Here is a 27723-nt window from a genome sequence, read left to right as displayed (position 1 = left end):
GGAGTGGCATCTGATGGGGATACTGGGAACGGAAGGAGAGGGAGAAGAGATTAAAACAACCAGGAAGGCACTGTTTATCTTAAGTGACACAAGGTTGATGGGTAGAATCTAAGAAATAGGGTAACATGACATGATGTTACACACTCTTGTACAGTAGGTGGCGGTATGCACCTTAGAGTTGTTTGCGATTCGCCAGTAAACCGATAGAAGAAGAAGCGACACCTGCATACTTCTTATGCCTTTGGTAGCGTCGTGGGTATGCATTGATTGTTTTATCGTTGTCTACGATCGCGGATCATTAGTTTTGGGACAGTGTTACATTCTGTGAAGTTGGACGCAGAAATCTACCGAGTTACTATTGCTAATGGCTACACTGTTCCGAGGCCACTGGAAGTTCATATAAGAGAGTAAATAAATGAACAGATAATTACTTGTGAAGATATGCCATTTATTACATTTGAAGTTAAATATACAATGACTACAACCTGAAACAGTAAAAAGCAAGGGGATTTAATTAATTTTAAAGACTGAGTTGGTATATTTACATTGTGTATATCTGCACATGTTAAAAGAAGGCATACTGTTGATTATGCTTTTTGTGTGTTTTAGTTTCACCTTTCCTTGCAACGTCAATACACCGGTGGACAAGGGGCCAACTGTCTTCAGAGTCTTGGTGTTAGGAGGGCATTGATCTGACTGTCAAGTTATATACAGCACAGGTATGATAAAGGCAGAGTAAAACATCCGGTAGTATTAATAAGTAGGCAGGTTGTGTTACTTACTGATCCAGTAGAAATAATGCCAACTGAATGTCAGTTTGGAACCCTCTCAAGTCCAAGATGTTGTATCTAACTTTGTTTCCCCATTGAGATCCGTTTGCCCCTAGCCAGAGTTCGATACAACACCGGGATGCTTGATTAACCCTAACCTAACCTCAACCTCAGACTAACCTTAACCTCAACCTCAAACTAACCCTAACCTTAACCTAACTTCAACCTTAACCCTAAGCTTAACCTAATGCTTACCTTAACCTAATCATAACCGATAGCTAACCTGTTTCCATGCGAATGCTTTAGTCTGGCCAGGGGGAAACGGATCTCAATGGGGAAACAGATTTCGATACAACACTGGATCTCGCTCCACCAAGTGAATGCCCATCTGGGGTCCACTCTTGTTTTACCTCTGTTTCTATTACTCTCCCTTGTCACCTTTTTTGCCTGCTCCGTCAACAGGGTTCTTTTTCTCTTGCCAGGTAGAGTTTCCACGGTCACTTCGGTTTCGCCATTTCCACTACAAGGGATAGCTACCGAAAGCTACTGGGGAAAGGCACTGTCCTCTTCCTATTTTGGTTGCGCAATGGTTGATGCACTTCCTTTGTGCCATAAATTGTGGCCTCATTTTCCCGTAAGATCATACCTGATGGCAGACAAAATTGCATCGTGAAAGTGAGGCTTATAGGGCACCAATGTAAATGCCGATGGTATCATTATTCTATAGCCATTACACTGTGCAATCAACATTTACTTCATAATGATAAGTTAAAGCAAAAAAAGTTGCCTACTGCCACTTTAAGAGTGGGGTCATGCCCTATGTGGATATGTTTACTTTGGGATTGTGTTGATAACACACAATAATCACCCAAAGCTATGCATTTGGAGAAAGACGAGAGTGCATTATCAATCAATTTTAGTTCTGTATAGGTAAATGAGCTCCCCTCTTTTTTTACATGATGTCAGCGTACTTGGAGCTCTGTATAGATTTGTAGGATTTTATCTCTCTTGCTTTCTTGTGTGGTATTATATTTTGCCCTCCATCTCAGAGTCCGGAGAACCAGGAAAGAAGCCTTGATTTACTCTCTAAATGCATCCCGATGAAGGCCTTCTGATGGGTTGAAATGTTTGGAGAAATGGATTATATGAAATATAAATGTTTTTACTGGCAACAAGAGTTGCAATATTTTCTGTTTTTGAAGGTTTCTACATTTTTGGCTTTGCCTTCTCGCAGTTAGTTCAAGTGTAATACCTTTCAAATAATAGTTTGTTACGGGTAAACGGCACACTGAAATTTCCTCATTATCCCATGCAGACGGGTGTAAGTATTATTACAGTAAAAGACTGGAAGTAGTGCGGCGCGGTGGCGCAGTGGTTAGCACGGTCCCCTCACAGCAAGAAGGTCCTGGGTTCAAACCCCGGCATTGTCCAACCTTGGGGGTCAGCTCAGGTCGTCCTCTGTGTGGAGTTTGCATGTTCTCCCCATGTCCGTGTGGGTTTCCTCCGGGTGCTCCGGTTTCCTCCCACAGTCCAAAGTCGTGTAGGTCCGGTGAATCTGCCATACTAAAAAATTGTCCCTCGGTGTGAATGTGTGGGCCCTGTGATGGACTGGTGGTCTGTCCAGGGTGTCTCCCCACCTACCGCCCAACGACTGCTGGGATAGGCTCCAGCATCCCGTGACCCCAATTGGGATAAGCAGCTTGGCTAATGGATAGATGGACTGGAAGTAAATAGATATTTTGATGTGTACTATAATTGACACATATTATTAATGTGATGTTTGAGATCTAAATACATTATCATCATTCAATATGCCACAACACATGGAATTCCCTTTTTCCATAATCGCTGACTGCACAATGAACAGTGTATTTCTTAACGATTAAAAGGTCTTGTTACCTGCAGGAACACGGCTCGGCAACTTGGCTACTCAACTCGCATTCTTTGTTTTTTAAAATCTGAATCGAACCTTTTCATTTTCCACTTCACCTCCGAGCGAGTTGCACAAAAACAGGACCTTGCAAACCTCGCAAAACTCGTTGTAAGCACTCAAAAACGTGTGGACAAATCCACCGGTTCTTTAAAAAGTTCCCATTCTCGTGGAAAACGAGGTTTTGTTTTGTTTTTCCCTGTTCTTTGGAACGACAGCTTGAAAATGATTTGGACACACAGACACATATAAGACAGTGTTGTGGCTGGGAGTTCTTTATGCATGCCAGGCACAATGCCGCTGCTGGAAGGAGTCGTATATATACTGAACAATAATAAGCGGGGGGATAATTCCAGCGTGAAGGAAAATAAGTGTAAAGAATGTTTTCATCAGAGAGCCTTGGACTGACTCCAACCTCATCAGAGGGGGCACACTTATTTTGGAGTCAGAAATGCATTTGCTTTAATTTCACGCTGTACGCATCCTGATACAGGCGAGAGGCTGAAAGAGAGGAGACGGGAGAGGAAAGGGAGAGAAAATATGAAGTTTAAAAGTCAACATGCCCAAGAGAATGAAAACCGATACACTTGCGCACAAAGGAGGGAGAAAAAGAAAATGAGACACACCGAAAACATCACTATTTGTATGTAGAGGTTTACATCATTCGTTGTCTCTGTTTTGTCTTCAGCTTTGAGAATTGTGATTGTCGGGCGTGAGGAGAATTCAGGAGAGGAGAACGATCGGCCTTGTCCATCACTTCCTTCATGTGAACAGGGTTCACGCTAATAATAACACAGATATGTCTGATACTTCACATAAAATCCTGTCGTTTTGCAGTAGGTTCGTCTCTGTTTTGGGATGCTAGAGAGTTAACAGCCATGCTTGATCCATTGCATGGCATCCACGTCTATATTTAGACTATTAAAATGGGACTTTTGCAAGTGGGTGTCACTGTGATGCTGCCGTCTCTAAAACTAAGTTATATGGAAGAGACAGATCTTAGTTGTATTTGATCAGAGACGATGGGGTCCGTCCATATAGTGGTCCATCTGCCTCATATAGGATATAAAAATAAAGTATAAACAGATCTGTTGTCATTCTCTTTCATTTTTAATTGGATTTAACACCGAGACAGTCTTGTCTGGGGGGGGGGGGAGTAAATTTAATGGCTTTAAATCTCGAGATTATAAAAACCAAGTGTTGGAAAACATGACAGTTATGACACGTCTGCTTCTCTGTATTTCTTAAAAACAGGCTTCAAGAGGGGGCAACGTTTCCTTTCGGCGTTGGCGTTATTTTCCTCCACCGGATCGCACACGAGTGTCATTTATCATGTGGACCAGGTTGCAGAAATATAATGTCATCATTTGCCACTGCAGTCGGCCCCCTGATGACACCAATACAGAGGTATATATGGCTTGTCTGAGCGCTATTATGATGGATGTAGGAGAAGATTGTGTGTGTGCGTGTGTGTGTAGAGTTGGGTGTGAAAACACATCGAGTACAATGGAGTAATCCTTATCAAATGCAATTGGTGACAGTGGCACCACTGAGTACATTACATTTCGATTTCTAATTGGGTTTTTACAGTAAGGACGGTTCATGATGTATTCTTCATTCATTTTTTTAAACTCACTAAAAAGTGCATCATGGCTGAAAAACTAATGATCATCCCTTCACGGACATTTATACATCCCTTGAATGATAATTGATGCAAATCATGGTTGTGGCTTTGTCCAAAAAAAAAAGGTAAATTTATTTTCTATTTATTTTAAATGTAGTATTGACAAATTATTTCAATAGAGTGTCACTGGTGAAATCACAACCAAGTGACACTTTCCCCAAATTGATTAAAATGACTAAATACTAAGGTAACATGAATATCCACAAAACCTCAGCATCCATCAAGCAGTCCATCATCATTCATTCCATCCATCCATCCCTCCATGCCTCCAGCCATCCATCTATTGTAATTAGTACATCAGTAGTACCAAATCATACTCCATGCAGAGCCATCTGTGCATGTTTCTATCTGTGTGTGTGTACGTGATTTCTTTGCAGCCCAACAGTATACCAGTTTATCTGTCCTGTCAACACACTTAAAACTAGACAGGGGCGGACTGTTATGCACCTTTTCCACTTCATGGTACCGGCTCAGCTTGACTCGACTCGCAGAGTGTTGTTTTCCATTACCGTAACAGTACCCCCTCAGTGTAGCTGGTCTGCATTGGTTTTGGTACCCGCTCCAGTTTTTTTGGAACCTCGACAAAGGTGGTACCAGAAAAGGTAACAGTTACCAAATGCCAGTACTTTCCAGTAATGGAAAACGAAAAAGTAGAGTCAAGTTGAGCCGGTACCGTGTAGTGGAAAAGGGGCATTAGTGAAACCAGTATAGTGTTTTATCCAGGTGACTTCTATGTTGTTTTAAATCAGATTGGGTCTTCATGAAAATCCTGGTGCCTGTTCTCAGACTAAGAGTAAGCGAGGCATCAAAGGGACCGGAGGTACAAGAAACGGGCAAAAATTATGAATATGAAGCTCCTGCTGGCCCAGTTGGCCTCGGCCAGTTTTTAATCTTGGACCAATCACAGCAGCCCCCTGCTGAAGGACAGGCTATTTAATACAGAGAAAATCAGTTTGTGCCGCGCAGTAATGATTCCTGCGCCACTTCTTGCTTTGTTGTGACATACCATAAATGTCGCCTCTGTTTCTGAAGAGAAAGACTTCTTTTTTATGAGTCGCTTTATTTTTGTGGAATCTCCAGCCTCTACGAGGGCAGATTATGTGTAGATTGTTTTTCAGGTCCTTATTTCCATTTAATCAGTGACGCCTTTCAAGCTGCTGAAAAACCCCTCTGCCAAGCCGTGGCTTTAAACAGAAACATGTTGCCACCGGATCAGGCACCTCTTCAAAGGCAAATGAAGCCCTCCACTGTGTTTGCACTAGCCGTGACTACAAGATTAAAGACTTAACTAAACAGATTGCCATATAGGTGTTGGAAATGTGGTTTCCACATCCATCCCAGAATTCCTCTCCGTTACTTCCAGGATACTCTGGTGCAGCAGCTGCTGCTCAAACATCAAACAATGAGCTTTTCGAGAAAAAAAAAAGAGAAACTTTAGTCATGCAAAGAGCTTTATCGGATTATCGGTATTGTCATATAGTAAAAATTGGGGTTAGGGTTTAAGGTATCCTAAATCAACATATACTAAAAGATGCTTTGAAGACGCTCTAAGGATGTCTTGGAAGCCGTGCAAGCTGGAATATAAAAAGACGGCATGAATATTTATTATAGCCATTTATTTGTGGCTAGCTTATTTCAAGGTAATGAAACCAACTGCCCACTTTGAGGCAAATAAAACTGAAAAATGAAGAAAACTTTTTGGCCTGCTAGCAAACGGTCATTTGAAAATCGCAATTGCAAACCTGCTATTAAATAATGCAATGTAATGTTAATTACCTGGGAATTTCTACTGACGACAGTGACTGAATTGATAAAGCACTTCCCATTTCTCATTACCTCTTCTTGCTGGTCCACTTCTGCATGCTCGTTGCTGCAAAGATTGCTAGTTCCAACACGTTGGACGCATAGCTGTGGGTGGGCCTAGGTGGGCCTGGGCCCACCCACTTGGAACTCAAGCCACCCAATCAGAAGGCTTCCCTTTTTGATGGCTCAACCAGTGAATACCAGTCAATAAATACTGTCAATTATCTGAACACGCGACCAATAAAAATAAAACAATTCTTGTTTGTTGCTTCTTGATAAGTCAGATTTTTTGAGTGGCAGTGCATTTCGCAAATGCCAGCTTGCGAGCAGCCCCTCCTCTTTCACTTAGTGTACAGCCCACGCCATTGCAGAGGGACAGAGATCTGCTATTACTGTAGGTTAAAGATTAAAAAGAAAGAGGAGGAAAAAGCATGACGAAACAAAGCTGGGCACATGCTACAGCACTGGGCAGAACCGAAGGATACAATCAACATACTGTTACGACCACGGATGACTAGACTCGCTAGCCCTTGGCTAACGAGTTGGGCCCTTTCGTGGTTAGCGCAGTTGCCCGTGGTGCGGGCGACCCAGGTTTGCTTCCCGGCTGCAGCGGCGGTTCCCGGCTGCCCCCTGAATTCGCTACATTGGTGTCAGAAGTGAGATTGGAAGCGCGTGCGCCCAGAGGCGTGAGGGAGCTGATATGCTGAAGCATGGGGACGTGTTTCCTGAAGGAGGGGGGTAGTGTAACGACCACGGATGACTAGACTCGCTAGCCCTTGGCTAAGGGGCCGGACCCTTTAGTTGACTGGTTAGCACAGTCGTCCGTAGTGCGGGTGACCCGGGTTCGCTTCCCAGCTGTGGCGGCGGTTCCCGGCTGCCCCCTGAATTCGCTACATTGGTGTCAGAAGTGAGATTGGAAGCGCGTGCGCCCAGAGGCGTGAGGGAGCTGATATGCTGAAGCATGGGGACGTGTTTCCTGAAGGAGGGGGGTAGTGTAACGACCACGGATGACTAGACTCGCTAGCCCTTGGCTAAGGGGCCGGACCCTTTAGTTGACTGGTTAGCACAGTCGTCCGTAGTGCGGGTGACCCGGGTTCGCTTCCCAGCTGTGGCGGCGGTTCCCGGCTGCCCCCTGAATTCGCTTCAATACTATCAACAGGGCATTTGTGGAAAGGAATAGAGGGCACATTAAAATTGTAACAGACCTCGTTTTATTCTGTGCAAAACAAGATATCCCGTTGCGTGGGCATCGTGAAAACAAAGAAGCATTGAACAGAGGCAACTTATTGTTAATTATTTCAACTGATCTCTAACTGTGAGTCAGAAATGAAACGGTGACAGGAGGAGTTACCAAGAAAAGGGAAACTTATGAGCCCCGACATCTAGAATGAGACACTGGAAATTGCAACATTGCTATTTATCCGCAAAATAAAGATGGAGTTGAATGACGAGACAGACGTGCTATGCAATTTTGGCAGACGAGTGTGAACACTTGAAAATGAAAACTTGTTGCAATCTGTGTCAGATACATACACAAAGGCATGCTGAAGGAAAGGGCTCAGGGTTTTGTGGAGACTGGGGACATGAATGCAAATGCTATATCAGCAAAGATCCTGCAAGTACTGGAGCCGTTGCAGCTGGACCCCGCGTTGTGCGTTGGATTTGGCTTCGATGGGGCATTGGTTATGTCTGGGAACAAAGAAGGGGTACATATGATTTTAAAGAAGACGTTTCAATTCCCATCACCTAAACCTCATCCTGCGCACAGCATCAAAGGTGCCCCCCGGCATTTCATCATTTTTCGATGTCATTAAGAACCTGCATAGTTTCATAACAGGGTCACATAGACATGCTAGATTTATGGAAATCCATAACAGCTGTGACTAGGGAGGCGAACTTTGGAACTAGAGAGATCCTGCGATGTTGGATGGAGCTCGTGGTCAAGTGCAGTAAGTAGTCTTGACAGTTAGTGGTTCAATTTTGGAGACCCTTGCTGAATTCTCTGAACGCTCCGGCTACTCAAAACTTTAAGCTGACTCGCTACTTCAGGAAATGTAAATGAAAAAAAAAAGTGTTTTTGCTTGTCAAAACCACTATCGGCTTGCAGTCTTCCACCGTATCAGTTACAGATTGTGTTGATCTAACTGAGTGTCTTAAGGAGAGCTGCAACACATTCAGGAACACAGAAATGACTGATAAAGTAATGACACTAACAGATGATCTGAAGAAGAAACATGACCTTCTGAGCTGGGATGTCACTGGGTCTCAAAAGAGGAAGTTGCCAGCTAAGTTGAGCAATACACAGGTTGAACCTACCCTGGGAAAAACATCACGTGTAAAGGACAACTCAGACCTAAAATATATGGAATGATATACTAGACAGGCAGATCATGGAACTGAAGACTTGTTTTAAGGAGGACAGGTATGGGTTTATGAGAGCCGCTGCTTCTGGCTTGCCTCGGTCAAACACCTTTAGTGACAAGGCATTAATATAGCCCACCAGCACACACTTTTCCATCAGATAAACTGGCATCAGGGCATCAGTAATGACTTACAGACTGAACACTTTGTCCCTGCTCTCCTTTGAAAGAGAACTAACTGACTCGTTGGACTGTAATGAAATAATTTCAGTGTTGAACACCAAGCCCCTGTTCATCAAAAATAAGCTAATTTGCAATTTCGGGCTGTAGTAGCCTATTGCCTACTTCAATATTATTGTTTATTGGGTATAATTTTTGTTGGGCGTACGATTGGATTTTATGCTTGTGTGTGTGTGTGTGTGTGTGTGTGAGAGAGAGAGTGTGTGTTAAACATTACAGAGCATGATGGTGCCGGTGTACCTCTATCCATAGATAATGATTAATGATGCTGTTGTGTCTGTCGGCTGTGTGTGTGTGTGTGTGTGTGTGTGTGTGTGTGTGTCTGTCTGTCTGTCTGTCTGTCTGTCTGTGTGAACATGTGGCTACCATGCCAGGTTATGAGATGCTGTTGTTCGTCTTGGTGCCTGTAACATCACCTCTGATTATGTATAAGCCTTGTATGTGTAGCATTCAGGCAAGTATAGTTGTAATTGCCTATTTTGGTTAGCATAAGCGTTTCAGAACCTGTTAAGCATGATTGGACGGGCTAGGCCCACCTGATTTTCTCTGTGCCCACCCGCTCTGCGATTTCTGGCTATGCTACAGCAACACATTAACACTGAAAGCTACTCTCTCCTTTTCTGGGCACCAGATAGAACAAGTGACATGTTGGTAAACATCGGAACACAAAGAGCCATGGACATCAACAGCTCTGACAACGACTTCAAAGAGGATAAATTCTGAGTCTCATCACCAGCCAGTCAGACTAGCTTGGTATAGTCAGAAAGGCACGAACTGAAGAAGCCTCTTGGATGAGAGGCGAAACGTCTTCGCGGATATATACCAAGTCCAGTTGCACTTGATTCAACTCCTTTGGATAAAATGACATCTAATGCTGCAATCCGAAGATATTTCAATAAATTAATCAATAAATAAAACTGCTATGTGGCCAGCAGCTCCAGATATAACTTAACCATTATGTCAAGCTGTAATTGACCTTTAATGCTGATGATAGGAAAGTGATGGAAACCTTTATGGCAAAGTCAACAGAAGAGAGCTGGAGAGAAATTGATAATGTGTTCCTCGAAACATGGGACTCCTCCATTTGTATTGTTGTGATGGTAAACATATTGTAATATAAGCACACCCTGTGTCAGGCAACTCGAACTTCAGTTACAGGAAAATTCTTTCTGTGGTCTTGTTGGCACTAGTGGATGGTGAAAACAAATTCAGACTGGTTACCATAGGAGAGGATTGTTGGTGCTGTGATACAGGTGTGTTTAGGGTATCAGCACTGGCTAGAGAGCAGCAGGCCACAGTCATGGATATGCTACCAGATGCTGCCATGACTGGTGCTCAGGATTTAGGACCCATTCCCTTCATCACTGCCATTTTCTCTTACACCCTTATTCGATGAGGCCCTGGACGCAAAGTTGCAGCTGAAATTACAGACTCGCTCGCACCAAAGACATGACAAATGTTTTCAGGATATTGGCTTCCAGGTTTGCAACTCCTCCACTGTATAATCTATCGTCACCACAAGAGGGTGGATGCCATCGTGTTGACAGCCTGCATTCTACACAGTTTTCTTCTCTTCTCACAACAGCTGAGAACCAGCTGGACTATTAAGCAGAAAGCAAAGAATCAGCTGGAAGGTTTTCAGTGGTGGTGGTGTGTTGGTGGGTGGGGGGGAGTGAGCAACCAAGGTGGGTGACTGGCATATGCTGTGAGGGACATGCTGTGCCAATATATCAGCTCGCCAGAGGGAAATGTGTCCTGGCAGAGACTGCATGGTTTAAGTTGACCTTGGGGAACTTGTGATTTATTGCACCCTTTGGGTCCTAATATTAAAATGACGTAGCTAACAGTAAGTAAACCCTAGACCATTTGAGTAAGTTTTCGGACATCTACAGGCTGAAACCATGTGAGGGTTAAAAGCATGGCAGGCTGGTGTGATGTTAGCATAACAGGATAAACACAGCTACAGATAATAACATTAATAATGGCTCTGTCGGATTTAGGTGTACCAGCGTACCTATCAGCATTGACAGACAGACCGATAGGAGTAAGACGGAATAAATATGTGTGAATGAGAGGGAGGACAGTGGAATGGTGAGGATGCAAGGAGTAGAGTTGATGAAGGCATATTAATTTGAATATTTGGGGTAAACTGTCCAAGGTAACGGGGAGTGCAGAAGAGAGTGTAGGCAGGGTGGAGTGGGTGGAGAAGAGTGTCCGCAGTGCTTTGCGACAGAACGGTACCAGCAAGAGTTAAAGGGAAGGTTTACAAGATGGTTGTGAGACCAGCTATGTTACATGGTTTGGAGACAGTGGCACTGACGAAAAGACAGGAGGCGGAGCTGGAGGTGGCAGAGTTGAAGATGCTAAGATTTTCATTGGGAGTGTCGAAGAAGGACAGGATTAGGAACGATTATATTAGAGGGACAGCTCAGGTTGGACGGTTTGGAGACAAAGCAAGAGAGGCAAGATTGAGATGGCTTGGACATGTGTGGAGGAGAGATGCTGGGTATATTGGGAGAAGGATACTGAATATGGAGCTGCCAGGCAAGAGGAAAAGAGGAAGGCCACAGAGGAGGTTTATGGATGTGGTGAGAGAGGACATGCAGGTGGCTGGCGTGACAGAGGAAGATGGAGAGGACAGGAAGAAATGGAAATACAGATGATCCGCTGTGGCGACCCGTAACGGGAGCTGCCAAAAGTAGTCGTAGTAGTAGATTTTATCACAATCTATGTGCTCAAAAGTTTTTGAAGCAGTCTATAGACATTAACGTCCCAGATGATGATGATGATTGATGAGAAATGTCACGTAGCCTAAATTTTGAATTACTGGATGTTATATGATAAAAATTAAATTGCAAGTCTCTTATAAGGTCTTCTAAGAGGTTCTGCACAAGAGAAAAATAATACCTGAAACACCTTAGAAATTTTTTGAAAAAATACTTTGACAGTGGTATTTGGAGTTCTCTTCATTAATTGAAAGATTTTCAATGTGTATCTGGTCATGTATTATGAGCAGCTTAATGGTATGCCACTTGTATTCCAGTTCTCTATATGGAGCTGCATCTAGACTTGAACGAAGAGTCTTTTTGTCTGTAGTAGTTCAGTGCATGAAGTCATGAATCGCAAAATTGACTCTCATAACTACAGTGTGGTTGTTGTACTTCCCCCAGCACGACCTCTTCTGTTTCATACTCCCACTTACATTTCCTTGGCATGCAACTGCTTTCGGCCTTAACATTTGCTACCCTCAATCATCAACGTTATTGCAGGCATCCAGTTTGATCCTTGCTGTTGTCTTTAATATGTTTTTAACAATATTTCTGTGTCTCCTCGTTTACGGCCTAAGAAAATTGCCAAAAATCTTATTCCTTGATTTGACCTTCGATAGATGGAGAGATACGATAGAACATAATGAAAGGTTGTTGTTCTAATCCAGGCTTCTCTATAGCCTTGGTTTTCAACCTGGGGGTCGAGACCCCCAAGGGGGGTTGCGAGATAATTTCCAGGGGTCGCCAGATTTTTGTGGAGAAAACGAGCATGAAACCATCCAGACTCATGGCACACCTGACACAAAATAAAAAGCAGTGTCTCTTTAATTGCTGTGCTGTCCCAGTATAAAAGGCAGTAGGGAGCTCTGCGCTCGCTTCGGTATACTTCAAGACTTCTTGGAGAGAGCATTACAGTGCTAACGGTCTATGTTAAGTAGATAATGATAATCATTCTTCTGATCAGGATCAGCATGAAAAAACATTGCTGTCATTGAACATTACAAAAATCAAACATAAATCATTGTCACCTTTAAAAACGCATTCAGTTTATTGTCAAATGATTCACCTGAAGACATACATCAGCAATAACGGCTTCTGATAGGGATACATTTTAAGCATCATCTTCTTAAGCGGACCCTGGGATCCCACAGTCTTGGTGGCTATTGTGCGTAGAGGAACGGTTGTTGAGAAAATCAAAGGAGAGCGAGGACAATAGCAGGTGCGGCCCACAACAACAAGGTTAATGTATGTGGTTGATATATCAAAGACTATAACAAAGATGCGAGTAGGACGCATGAGTTCAGCAATCGAAGGACAGCAAGGAAAGCAGCAGACTAATAGCACATGCAGTCCAGCGTGCTCGCATGTGAGTGACCACATTTTGCGTCCATGAATGAGTGACCACAGTTTGCGATGCATTACCCATGACAGCAGTTCTGTGGCACCGTGGGAAAAATAAAATAACATATTTTAGACTGGGGAATGGTTTTTACATTACATGGTCTCTGCCAGTGACGTACTAATTATATTAGAATTTGCCTTAGAATAGATTTCATGAGTGTTTGTGCGAGTTTTAAGTGTGTGTGAACATGAGTTCTGATTGGACACACAAAAAAACTCTTTTCATTTTGCCACTTTAGTGCCACAGTATTGTGTTTAACCAAGTGGCTGTAGCCAGTTTTGCTAGCTATTGTATGGAATGACTATGGAACAACGGTTTCTTAGGAAAAGGTATTCCAGGTGGGGCCATCAGGAGGTGTCTCAAGCTGGGTCACCTGAAAGTCCAACAGTAGCACCATCAACTGAGAATGCTAGATGCCGGCGTTTCCAACAAAGCCCTGAGCTCCCAAGAAGCTTTGGAAATCAGAATCAGAACCCTGTTTATTGGCCATGTAGGTTTGCACATACATGGAATTTGACTCCGGTTTCGTGGCTCTCTCAGTGTACTTAACATAGAATAACAACACTACAACACAACCATCTTCAGATATATACAGAAGGATTGACTTATACAGGTGAAATAGGTGATAAAGTGTAGTGGTGCAGAGAATATATCAGAGATGCTGAAATAGATGTGAGCAGGTTACTTACATACATGCTGAGGTAGATGGACATGACAGAGCATGTCAGTATACGTACAATGTACAGTACAGTATACACAAAATGGTTGGATTTATTTGACAGTGTTAAGCATTCATCTGAATGACAGCCCGTGGAAAGAAACTGTTTTTATATCTGGTTGTTTTGGGGTACAGTGCTCTGTAGTGCCTGCCAGAGGGGAGGAGTTAGAAAAGGTTGTGACAAGGGTATGATGGGTCTGCAGTGATGTTGCCTGCCTGTTTCCTGAGTCTGGAGGTGTACAAGTCCTGAATGGAGGGCAGGTTGGCACCAATGATTTTCTTTGCAGTCTTAACTGTCCGTTGTAGTCTGTCCCTGTCCTGTTTGGCGGTCGAACCAAACCAAACAGTGATGGATGTGATTTGATTTTGATTGTGATATACTTTGTTGATCCCTGTAGGAAAATTCTTTCTCTGCATTTAACCCATCCTAGCTGTGTAGCTAGGAGCAGTGGGAAGCCACTGTGCAGCGCCCGGGGACCAACTCCAGTTTGTCTTGCCATGCCTCGGTCAAGGGCACAGACAGGAGTATTAACCTTAACATGCATGTCTTTTTTGATGGTGGGGGAAACCGGAGCACCCAGAGGAAACCCACCACAGACACGGGGAGAACATGCAAACGCCACACAGAGGATGACCGCCCCCCCCCCCCAAGGTTGGACAACCCCGGGGTTTGAACCCAGGACCTTCTTGCTATAAGGCGACAGCGCTAACCGCTGAGCCACTATGCCGCCCACATGTTTAGAGGACAAACTGGATTATTGCAGGGTAGAACTTCATCAGCAGTTCCTAAGGCAGGTTAAATTTCTTGAGATGGTGGAGAAAGTACATCCTCTGCTGGACCTTTTTGGTGATTATGTCTATGTTGGATGCCCACCTTAGGTCCTGGGAGATTGTGGAACGCAGAAATCTATAGGTTTTCAATATAAACCCTGGTTGGAAGATCTGAATGGTCTAGAGGTGGAGTAAGGATGCAAAAATTCGGAAATGTATAAAGGGGCAAGATGATGTAGGGCCTTATATGTGATAAGCAATATCTTGAAGTCTATTCTATAATTTACTGGGAGCCAATGAAGGGATGTGAGGGTTAGTGTGATGTGGGATCTAAGATTGGTATTGGTTAGCAGCCTGACTGTAGCGTTTTGCACGAATTGCAGGTGGGACAGCGCTGCTTGGCTGAAACAGGAGAAAAGAGCATTGAAGTAATCAAAGCATGAAAAAATTAGGGTATAAATTAGTAGTTCAAGATCTCTGGTTGGTAGCATTGATTTGATTTTCGCAATGTTCCAGAGTTGGAAAAAGTAGGTTTGCACAAGCTTGTTTATGTGTAGGTCAAAATTCAGATTTTGCTCAAAGAGTACACCCAGATTTCTTGAGGAGGGTTTAACAGTGGTGGTCAGAGGGCCAATACAAGATTTCACATCTGAGACAAACTTATTAAGACCAGTAAGGAGAAACTCAGTTTTGTTTGAATTGAGCTGAATGAAATTGGGTGACATCCATTCCTTAATAACAGCCAGGCAGCCATGAAGGGCACCAATATTACCCATATAATTTGGCTTAACTGATAAATACAGCTGCATGTCGTCAGCGTAGCAGTGGTGAGAGATGCAGTTGAACTAGCTAACCAGATTGCCGAGAGGTAGCATGCGGAATTCCACAGAGTATAGGGGCAGTTGAGGACACAAAGTTGTCTATGGCAACTTGAAACTTCCTGTTAAACAAATAGGACAAGAGCCAACTGAGAGTAGAGCCCGAGATACCAACCCACTTAATTAAACGTTCAACCAAGATGGAGTGATCAGTAGCATCAAAAGCAGCAGTTAAGTCAAGCAGGACCAGGATAGAATGTTCCCCATTGTCAGCTTGCATGAGGATGTCCTTTGACACTGTTAGTAGTGCTGTTTCTGTGCTATGTTGGCGGCGAAAGCCAGATTGGAATGTATTGAAGATATTGTGTCCTTCAGTGACCTCAAGGAGCTGCTGTGCAAGGACTTTTTTCAAGAATTTTGGAGATGAATGGTAGTTTTGAAATAGGTCTTTAGTTATTTGGTAGGGTTGGATAAAGAACTTTTTTTTAATAGGTTGGACACTCGCCATCTTTCTCTCAGCATTGAGAGAAAGGTTAATAACTGAGAGCAGGCTAGAGCCCAGGGTAGGCAGGACCTCTATAAGGAATTTATGAGGGGGTTACATCTAAAGGACAAGAGGACAGGTGTATATGGGATACAGTATCAATAAGATTGTGCAGAGAGATCAGGGAGAAATCAGACAGGAGATTAGGACAGTAAACTGATGAGTCAGAGGAAATCAGAATCAGAATACTTTATTCATCCCCGAGGGGAAATTGGGTATTTGCAATGTTACAATTAGAATGAATGTTATAAATTTCACAGTCTACCGGGGAGGAGGCAGATACAACAGGATGGACAGGGTTTACAAGCCAGTCAGTGGCTTTAAACAGGAACCTCTGATTGTGTTATTGTCCCTAATTAGGCCTGCAGAGCAGACAACTCTCGCCTCTTTGACGTTTTGGCTGAGCATGGACAGCAGTTCATTCAGACGGAAGAGAATGAGCCCTGAGTTTGGATTTGTTCCACCTACGCTCCACTCTTCTGACCTCTCTTTTCAGATGATGAATGTTGTCATTAATCCAGGGGCAAGAGTGTTGACGAAAATGACCTGTTAGAGTAAGGAGCTGTGGTATCTAGCGCCTGAAGCACACTGAACATTGAACCAGGTTACAAGATCATTAACATCGGAGGAGTCAGGTGGTGGAGTATAGGAATCAGAGAAACAGGATGAAAAAGTAGCTAGAGAGTTGGCATTGAAGAAGCGAGCGTTTACTGTGTGCTTGTGCGGTTGAGCAGAAAACCGAAGCATGGTGTCAAAAACTGCATTTGTGGTCAGAGACAAAATCAAACATGGGAAGAGAGTTCAAGGTCAGAGCAAGGGTAAAAACAAGGTCAAGAGTGTGACCATGGTCATGCGTAGAGCTGGACACATGTTGAACAAGGTCAAAAGAGTTGGTAATATTGAGGAGTCCGGGTGGCTTGGCAGTCTATTCCATTGCCTACCAACACGGGGACTGCCGGTCCGAATCCCCGTGTTACCTCCGGTTTGGTCGGGTGTCCCTACAGACACAATTGGCCGTGTCTGCGGGTTGGAAGCCGGATGTGGGTATGTGTCCTGGTCACTGCACTAGCACCTCCGATCAATTGGGGCACCTGTTCAGGGGTAAGGGGCAACTGGGGGGAATAGTGTGATCCTCTCAGGCGCTACGTCCCCCTAGCGAAACTCCTAATTGTCAGGTGAAAAGACGTGGCTGGCGACTCCACAAGTATCGGAGGAGGCATGTGGTAGCCTGCAGCCCCCCCCCCCCCCCGATCGGCAGAGGGGGTGGAGCAGCGACCGAGACAGCTCAGAAGAGTGGGGTGATTGGCCGGATACAATTGGGGAGAAATCAAAAAAAAGTTGTTAATATCTAAAAAGTTGGTTGCAAGAGAATCTGATAATGTAATGTGTACATTAAAATTGCCAGCAACAATAACTCTGTCATATTTGAGAACAATCAAATTTACAGTTCAGAGAGTTCATTTAAAAAAGAACTGTGAAGGTTGGGTGGTCAGTAAATGTCAGTTAAATGTCAGTTGCTTAACCCCTCGACGTTTGAGTGAATACTGTCTTTTTTGTAAAAGTCCCTCCTTTGTCAGATTGAGTCAGAGTTCATAATGAAACCATGGCCTATAGCAGTAGGCAAAATCATTAACCAGCAGTGCAGACTGAAGAGGCGGCTAAAGCACTCTGAGCCCTTATGTAGGGATGGAATGGGGCCAGACAGGATACATTTTCTTTTACCCTGGCCTCTCTACAGTAGGAGCGAGGGACTCAAAGTCAGACTGTAGCTGTAATGATTGCCTTGACATGATGCTATTGGTTCCAATGTGCATGGTAACTGCGGACAGTTGGATGGCAATCAAGTGTGGCTGGAATATGTATAGAGACATCAGAAACTTTACATCCAGAGAAACAGTAAGTTATGGAAGGTGGATGGAGTACTTTGATGGGCTGATGAATGAAGAAAATGAGAGAGAAGGTTGGAGGATGTGGGGATAGTGAATCAGGAAATGTTGATTAGCAAGGAGGAAGTGAGGGTGGCTATTAAGAGGAAGAAGAGTGGAAAGGCAGTTGGTCCAGATGACATACCTGTGGAGGCATGGAGGTGTTTAGGAGAGATGGCAGTGGAGTTTTTAACTAGATTGTCTAACACAATCTTGGAAAGTGAGGATGTCTGAGGAGTGGAGAAGAAGTGTACCAGTACCGAATTTCATCATCATCATACCGATTTTATCTAAGGGGAATGAAAGTCAGTAGGAGCAAGACAGAATACATATACATGAATGAGAGGGAAGACAGCAGAATGGTGAAGATGCAAAGAGTAGAGGTGATGAAGGTGGATGAGTTTGAATACTTGGATCAACTTCAAAGTAATGGGAAGTGCGGAACAGAGGTGACGAAGAGAGTGCAGGCAGGGTGGAGAAGAGTGTCAGGAGTGATTTGTGACAGAACGGTACCAGCTACAGTTAAAGGGAAGGTTTACAAGATGGTTGTGAGAGCAGCTATGTTGTATGGTTTGGAGACAGTGGCACTGATGAAAAGACAGGAGGTGGAGCTGGAGGTGGCAGAGTTGAAGATGATAAGATTTTCATTGGGAGTGACGAAGAAGGACAGGATTAGGAACAATTATATAAGAGGGACAGTTCAGGTTGGACGGTTTGGAGACAAAGCAAGAAAGGCAAGATTGAGATGGTTCGGACATGTGTGGAGGAGAGATGCTGGGTATATTGGGAGAAGGATGCTGAATATGGAGCTGCCAGAGAAGAGGAAAAGAGGAAGGCCAAAGAGGAGATTTATGGATGTGGTGAGGGAGGACATGCAGGTGGCTGGTGTGACAGAAGAAGATGCAGAGGAAGAGATGGAAACATGATTTGCTGTGGCAACCCCTAAGAAGAAGAAGAAGAAGAAGAAGAAGAAGAAGAAGAAGAAGACATTTTTGTGAAAAGACATTTTCCACACTGTCATTCATCAACAACAAATACAGATCACGGCTCATCTTTGTGTCGAGTCTACAACATAAAACAAAGAGTTTATTTGCTTTGTTTAGATAAGCAGGCCCAGCCATCCCACTAGAATGTGTCAGGGTAAGGGAATGATGTTCCTGCTGCATAAAAAAAAAGAACTGATAGATATTAGGTAACAAGCCTTTAAATGGAAGTCATAACTGAGTGAACAGACAGAATCTCCATTATTACAGGAAAATGTACTGAATAAACTGATACAAACAGAATAGCTCTAAACAGATAAGAAAACAGATCTTAAACTAAGGCCTGTACGACCCTAAGGCTATATATGTCAATTTTATTTATATAGCCCAATATCACAAATATACTCTGTAAATGCACTCTCTATATGTACTCTGTTTCATACTTGTTAACGGGCCTCAGTAATAATAGAATGTATTTCTATCTATTGTTATTGTTTTAGGCCTAAAGCAGACCTGTTGACTGTGAAGGTTGTGGATATGCGTCCTGGTCACTGCACTAGCACCTCCTCTGGTTTATTTGATATTAACTAAATGACGCCACCCCACCCATTATTGACTGGCTTCAGTTCCTGATTCATACAGTCAACTTGAATTAATTAAGTCTGATTTTCAGGGGGGGGGTTGTGCTTACTCTATTAACAGTTATAAAATCAATTGTATAGAATAGCTGTTTTCTGTGTTATATGTAATTTCAGTAATAAAAAAAAAATCAGCCTGTCCCTATGTTCTGGTCAACTCTGTTACCTCTGTTATAAAACTGTATAGAAATCTCCTAAGCGTTAATATAAAAAGCATGTGACCTGCACCCAGTGATGTCACTTCCTCTGGCGGGTAACCTTTGGAGGGCAATGAGGTACTATGTCATGCTTTCATTATTTTGTACAAAATGTTGAGGATATACCAACAGTAGGTTAATTATTTGTCAAATCTGTTATTGTGATATTGTAGTGAATCTCTTATTCAATGTTTAACAAACAATACGACGAAAATCCATAAAATTCCGTTTTTAGATATGCCGTGTGGAATCTGGTTTGGGGTTAGCGCGTGGAGTTAAGGCACAAAATGTTGGAAAAAGTCAACTCTGTTACGGTCAACTCTGTTAATGGTTTAAACAGTTTAACGATAACAGAGTTGATGGCGAGTAAGAGTCAAATATTCCCAATCACATTTAAGCATTTTGCATTTTGCACTTATTGTGGATTCTGTGTCATTTTACTGTAAAGGGTACATTTTTGATACACCATTGCAGGTTAAGGAAATTAAATAATTTCTGTTCTAGGTACATGAAGCTGTCAGCAGCAGAAAGGAAACAGCAATACAGGGCACAACAAGATGCTGACCATCCAAGGAAGGCAGAAATGTTGCAAAACGACAGAAATAGGTGGCAGTAAAAGGAGAAATAAAGGGCAGACAAGCACAGTGGCCAATCTGGATGAAAGGGAGCAAAGATACAAGTACAGATGTTGTAGGGATGACACCACCACAAAGTCCTGAGCGAGACCCTGAACCGCAGATATCCAGGTTAGATTAGTGCATGGTTAGGTGAGTGCATAGGTCCATGAGTCTATAATTATATTATAGAGTAACTGTACAGTAAGTCACAGGTAGACTGAGAAAAGTGTAGTTCTTTGATTGTTAGCATTGTCAGTATTGTGTCATGATTGACAACATAGTATGTAACTCAACTGTGACCTTTGATAATAAAGGGTATTTTAACTTACTGTTAAGGATTAAGGAGTGTGTCTTTAAGTTAACTGCCCATGTTCTAAGTAAGCTGAAAAATATTAATTGAAATAGGCTACTTGAAATTCAAATTGTTTTATCGTTTAAGACAAAAGAGGTCAAGGCGAAGAAAATTAAAATGGGAGAACTCCAAATCATACAGAGAAATTCAAAAATTAAAGAGTTTGCTGAAAAAGAAAATCACTGCTTGTCCAAAAATACCAGAAATGCATCCAGAGACTGAAGTGTGCGTCTGAATCCCCTCGATCAAAAACACGGAAGCAGATAGGAAGACATAAAGTCCCTGCAGAGGTTCAAAGAACTCTATTTTGTCATAATGCACTGATAAATAATATCAGACAAAAGTACCAAGAGACCAAAGAAGAGAGAGTGCATCAGATGATACAAAGAATTGTGTCAGGAAAGATCATAAAAATTTTACAAAGTACAGAAAACAACAGAGACCTCATGGTTTGGCAAGAGGAACCAAAGTGAACTGTCTTTTCAAAAAAGAAAATATTGATCAACACAAAACAAGCTCCAAAAGAAGGTACGGGAATTCTTTTTGAGAGATGATGTCAGCCGCTTAGCTGCGGGAAATAAACAAACCATCACAAGGGGAAAAAGCAAAAATGCAGAAAAGGTTTCTAAATGAGACCATGAAAAATCGTCATTGCAAATTCCTTCTTGAGAATCCATCAAGTCAGCAGTCATATGCACCTTTCTGTTGCATGCATCCTTTCTGGGTTGTCCACCCATCCATATCTGACAGAGGAGCCTGTCTCTGTAAAGTTCTTGAGAACATATCCTTCCTTGTGCAGAAGCTTCATACACTCCAGCTTCTTACGACGACTCAGTTGGAAATCATCACAAACTCAATATGCTGTGACCCTGGAAGCAAAGAATGCATGTATGGAGAATGCGCCAAATGCAGAAGCAATGTCTATCAGCTCAGCCGTGACTATGATGCTGAGGCTCCAATGAGATTTATTCAGTGGACAACTGAACTGGGAGAAAGGAGGAAGAAAAACAAAGAAAGTGAGAAAGAATCACAACCAGTCCAAACAACTGTGAAAAGGGAGCTGGAGAGTTCTCCAGGAGATATGACTGATATGATCCAGAACCAGCTGAGTTTTCACAAGGCATCATTTCAAGATTAAAACGCACTACATCCAATACCGTGAGTGCAAGAAAGGCATGAAATCTCACGAGTGTTTGATTGACATTGATTTTTCCAAAAATGATGCATGAAAATTGTCAGCAGAGATTCAGGCAGTTCACTTCACATCCTCTCAGCAGCAGGCGACTGCATACGGGAATCCTTCATGTGGGTGGACTGGACAAACATTTGTGCTTCATGACCATCTCAGCTTCAAAAGACAAAAGTCCACCTACTGTATGTCTTGATGAATGCCCAATAAACCAGGTAAGGAAATCACAGAAAGTTGAATCAGTTCATCTGGACACAACGAGAAAGTTTCATCACTCATCTAAGTGACCTCTTCAGCCTCAACTGACTCAACTGTCGCCATTTTACAATGCTGTGATTACACAGCATTTGCATATGAAACCAATCACAGGTTTCGGTCGTTATGCAACTGTGCTGTTTATAAGGGTGGGGATCCCTGCAGTCAGTTGAGACTGAAGAAGTCACTTAGATGGGTGATGAAATGTTTCTCCCAATAAACATTAGGTCCAGATGAACTGATTCAACTTTCTGTGATTTCCTGACCTAGATTAGTGGGCATGCATGCATCAAGACATTTTGACTCATTTCGGTGAGAATTGCCTTAAACTTGTGTGTGAGTACGAGCAAACGGCGTGTAAAATGGCAGACTACAGGAACCACCTGAGATTCAGCCTCAGCTGCAGACAGAGTGGGATTACTCCTAACAGCCTGCAAATGAAATCTTCGGTTAAGGGCCACCAAGCCAACAAGATCCTCCGGAAAGCACAGTGCCAGCTGTTGAACGAATGGGTGAGACAAACTAATTTTACCATCGATGCTTTGAAAGTTAAAGCGGAGCAGATCCAGCAGAGACTCACGTCACGTCTAGATGAGACCACCTTCCAACGTGTGATTGAGTTGTGCTTGTCTAGCACAACATGGAAAGTCAAAAACAAGGCAGCAAAGGAAGTTCGACCTACTTGCTGCACGTCAGAGACATTGGCAGACAATGGACGGCGTCTTCATCGACAGACAGAGAGACGGACGCCAGACACACGCCAGCGATGTGGACAAGTGGGTGAAGAATCTGTCTGACAGACAACTCACCCAGGCGGAGAAGGACATCCTTGCTAAGGGGCTGAATTTTGCCGTAACACCGAGGCAGGGAGAGCAACAGAGGAGGGATCGCTCTCCCAAGATGGACAGCGTGCAATGGATGTTGTGTCACAATTTACAGAATACAACATTGGAAGAGGATAACAGAAATATAATGGAATTAGAAAATTATGAAGAATTATCTTATTAGACTTAAAGTTGAAATAATGGACGAAGAGACAAAAGTTGTCTTTGGGAAGACAGGGTTTTAAAATTGTATAACATTTGTTGACTATATATATTTGACCCGATTTGTCTATAACAGAGTTGGTCGATTTTCATGTTAGTACATTGGTTTTCAGAATAAATATCTTAAATCTTACAGGTTTGAGATCAGGAAATACTGAAAATGTTGAATTCAGAATGTGTTCTGGGAGAATAAAAAAGTTTTATGAAAAAAAAAAGATTCCTATTTTTTGTTTTCTTTCGACAGTTGAAATGTATCCGCAATTCTGGAATGGGCCGGGAACGAACATCCATTTGATCCTTCCATTCGTCCATCTGTTTGTCCTGTCAGGCAGACAGCAATCCATCTTTCCCATTTCAGTGGTGGGCAGGGGGAAAAAAAGCTCTCCCTCCTAGCTTACCTTGAAAACCACAGTTAATCACGAGAATGCGTTTGTAAATTTTGTCAAACGAATTCGACACCGCTACCCTCTTTCATCCCCTTTTCAAATCGCTTGTTGTACCCAAACCGGCTTATTTACACAAAACACATTTTTCTCCTAAATAGCAGAGCTCTTCCCCATGTTCTCGTGGGGCCTGGCGGAGTACCGGATGCTTCATTCTGCTCTGTTCAGCAGCCTCCCTGCCCGCCACACCTGCCAAGTACTGCTTCTATTTCTGGGATCGGGTAATGCTTTAGGGACTGTAAAATGCAACATGGATCACAATACCCTGCCATGACAGACATAATATGAGATAATTGGAGGAAACAATATATTGTCATTTTGTACCACTGGAGACTGAGAAATTTTGTTTTAAGATTGTTGTATCAGAATCAGAATCAATTTTGTTGGCCAAGTGTGCCTAGACACACAAGGAATTTGACTCTGGTACACAGAACTTCTAGCGCTAGCAGCCATAACTCATACAGAAAAAGAAAAATGAAAATGACAAAAACAAGAAATAAATGGAACAGCAACAGGACACTGGAGGCAAGCATGTATGCACAACAGGTTTGTCGCCACTATACAGAGTTTTGTTATGGTTGAATAATCAACAACCTGTGCCCATATAGATACCATATTGCTTTTAATATATTGCCCATACACTATACCATATACCGTACCACAACTCCACAACCCTTCATGCCCATACAATGCTATATACTCCCACTACATTACACTATATTATCTTATTTACCAGAAATATACACTATATATTCACCTCACAACCACATACTATATTATATACCACGTTACAACAATAACATACCATACCACAACTCCACAACCATTCATGCCCATACAATGCTATATACTCTCACTATATTACACTATATTATTTTATTCACCAGAAATATACATTTTATAGTCACCTCACAGCTACATACTATATTATATACCATGTTACAACAATAACAGCAACACTTTGTAACGATGTACAACGTTGTACATTGATGTCATTTTATTTGCATCAATAAGCTGATACATTATGATACATTCTTATTCATGTCTCCTCCTGTTCCACATAATTACACTATTGTATGTAGTTTCATCCCTGTTTGGTCTATATTGCATTCCTTTTGTCCTCATCAGCATTATTACATACACACCTCACACACTGAAAATAGTCTCCCTAGTTTTCTAGTAGCACTACAGTCAGGGATCAGAGTTTATTTAGACAAGTGTCGGTGAAATCTTTTCGAGTCGCCACCCCTGCCCGTGTTCAGTCTAGACAGTCGCAATAGGTCTGGGTCAGCCAGGGGCTCTGGATGACGCCTGGACAGTGTTCTTGTTTTGTGGTAATGGATAGAGTCCCCTCTATGCCGCTTTGTGTTGGAGATCCATGTGGCGCCAGCGGGGAACCAGCAGAGAAAACATAAACGTGTACCGGCAGACGAATATACACAACACACACATACACACAAAGAAAGTGAGAGAAAGAACAAATAGTGGTAGGTAACAAACACGGAAAACCAATTGTAAATATACAAGATAGACTGGGTGCGCTACAGACATTGTGGCCCCTGCTTGGGATTTCACTCAAGTTCGAGTTTCACATATACATCTATAAAAAAATACCTTCAAATACAATGAAATGCATGTGCCCTGGCGCTCTCAGCCCTTAAAAACTATATGTTAGGAAATAATAAAAAACGAAAAAATAAGACATGGGTGGCTGGTGTCCTCCATGATACTTAGGGCCTTCCTTCTGCAACGGGTGGTCTACATGTGCCGAAGTCGTGGCAGTGCTGCTCCTATGATGTTTGAAGCTGTTTTTAGTATCCTCCTCAGTTGTTTGTGGTCCTGTTCAGTCAGGTTGCCAAACCACACCAGTATGCTTCCAGTAAGGATGCTCTCTATGGTAGTCTGATAGGAAACTGACCAGGGTTTTTGTGGACATTCTGCATTTTTTAAGACATCTCAGAAAGTATGGTCTCTGTTCTGCCTTCTTAGTGACACAACTGGTGTTTAGCGACCAGGAGGGGGAGTCTGAGATCTGAATCAGGAATCGGGAACAATTTATTGTCATTTCATCTGTATACTTGCGTACACAAAAGAAACAAAATTTCATTTCTCCCAGCCCACAGCAGTGCGACACAAAAGATAAAAACATATACCGAAATTTCCCAAAAACGACACCACCAAAAACATGCAAAAACAGAGAGAACAAAGCAAAAAAACACTAAAACAGTTAACATCACAGTCCATTCAATGAAACAGTCCAAAAACTCCATCATCCAGACAACGAACGCCAGCCAGGATGACTGTCGGAACTGCCGGTCTGCATGGGCTAGCAGTTAGCTTAGCCTCCCCACTTTTGCATCCTGTCAGACCGCCCTTGGTGTTTCCTCTTCGGGCACAGCTCCGGGCAGGGCCGTGGTCCTTGGGCCCACCGGATGCAGCAGACCAGGCTCCCCCAGCCGCTCCAACTCTAGCTCTCCCAGCCTTCGACACACCTCCCCCACACAACACACGACGTCACAAACGCAGACAAAAACACTGCACAGTCGACGCTAGGTGAGGCCGCTGTCAGACCGCCTCGGTGTTTCCTCTTCGGGCACAGCTCTGTGCAGGGCCGTGGTCCTTGGGCCTACCAGATGCACCAGACCAGGCTCCCCCAGCTGCTCCAACTCTAGCTCTCCCAACCATTAAACGGGGGGGGGGGGGATCAATGATCACAGACATAAATTCTCGCAAAATTCTTCACATGATGACCCGACGTGGACAAAGACACTGCATTATCGGTACTGGGTGAGGCTGTCGCAAATGTGCGTTCGCACCGCCATCTTCCCCTCTCCAGTCAGATCAGAACACCAACAAATCAGAATTTCCTCTCAATTTCAACGGGGACATTGTCGATGTAACCTGGTGTCTGAACCGTTTTGGACTTCCTAAAATCAGTAGTACAACTCTTGCACGAGTGAAGCCCTACATACATAGCAGAACAAAGCCTGCATCTTCACCACACGCTTGTTTTAGGAATTAACGTGAGTTATGTGCTGCGTAATGACACATAGACAGCTATATAGATGACTTCATATGCCGAGGCGGAGGTGAAGACATATTTTACATGGACAAGATAGAAAAGCAATCAAACATTTCTCTCATAAAGCGATGTATGAAATCATCCATCTACTTCTTATTACTTACCATCTCTAAACCCTTCCTTCTGTTTTCATTGCCCTCCTCATCTGTCTTTCTCTCTCTGTTTGTCGATGGCTATTTTGGTCATAAAGAGAGCACATCCTTCATGGAGTGTCAAAGAGTCGGTAACATCACTTCCTGGCAGCCATATTTTTTCAAATAAAGTTTCAGATATTTGGATTTCTTTCTTCTTCTTTTTTGAAAATCTGATTAGGCACAGATCATTTATCGCTCGTCTTTGTTGAAATATTCAAAATCAACTGTGGTTTATTTCATGGCAGACATGCTTGCACTACTATCCTGCTCCAACCTGGACTCGATGCCTGCGAGAGTAATTTGGGATTTTACAGAAGATGATAATTTTCAAGAGAAGTGACAGAGATGTGGTACCCAACCTGGCCATTTGTGTTCATCAATGACATTGGACCTTTCCAAATGGCCACAACCAAGTCGTCTTTCTGTCCTTCAGAAACCACGCCGGCCTACGGAGCCATCGTCTACTGTGTGTGTGTGTACAACACCACGACAGTGTTTGTGACAATGTTGTGTTGTATTACAAAAACCCACTAGACTTTCTTTCTTTGCTCTCACCTCTAGGGTGTTGTTTCTGTAATTCTCGTTTTCTTTTCTTTTACCTCTGTTCTGACTTTGGACCCTCCTCTTTCTCCTCCTTCCATTCTCCATCACTGTGCTCTCTCTCTCTCGCTCTCACTGCCTGTTTTCCTCTCTGTTTCTCCCTCCATGTCTGCCCTGCTCTTTTCTTTTCTTCACTCTCTCTTTTTGTCTCTCTCCCCCCTCCTCATCCATCGTCCCTCTACCGTACATACCCCCCTTCACCTGTCTCTCCCTCCTGGCCCCGGCCCCCTTTCACCTACATCTCAGCTTGCTTGATTCCTTTATCTCTCTCTGGCTTTCAATCCCTCCCTCTCTCCCCTCGTTCATTCCTTCCCTCTCTCTCTCTCTCTCTCTCTTGCTCTCTCCCTCTCCCCCTCTCGCACCTGCGGGTCTGACTGATGGCCCATTGAGGCGAGGCAGACGGGAGGTGGGTGAGGGATTGCCCCTGCCAGACTCTGACATGGGCCCCATTCAG

General features: G+C 43.2%; 1 long non-coding RNA gene across 1 annotated transcript; it reads left to right on the top strand.

The window, feature by feature from the left end:
• The first annotated feature begins 682 nt into the window (after positions 1 to 682).
• On the top strand, positions 683 to 20099 carry LOC130106762 (uncharacterized). Its single transcript, XR_008809762.1, has 3 exons — positions 683 to 719; positions 3955 to 4107; positions 20056 to 20099. It is a non-coding gene; the product is annotated as an uncharacterized LOC130106762 (long non-coding RNA).
• Positions 20100 to 27723: the final 7624 nt, after the last annotated feature.

This window comes from Lampris incognitus, chromosome 2 (assembly GCF_029633865.1).
Source record: "Lampris incognitus isolate fLamInc1 chromosome 2, fLamInc1.hap2, whole genome shotgun sequence".
Classification (NCBI taxonomy): Eukaryota; Metazoa; Chordata; class Actinopteri; order Lampriformes; family Lampridae; genus Lampris; species Lampris incognitus.
The sequence above is the reverse complement of the archived record's forward strand: the minus strand, read 5'-3'. Positions and strand labels throughout refer to the sequence as shown.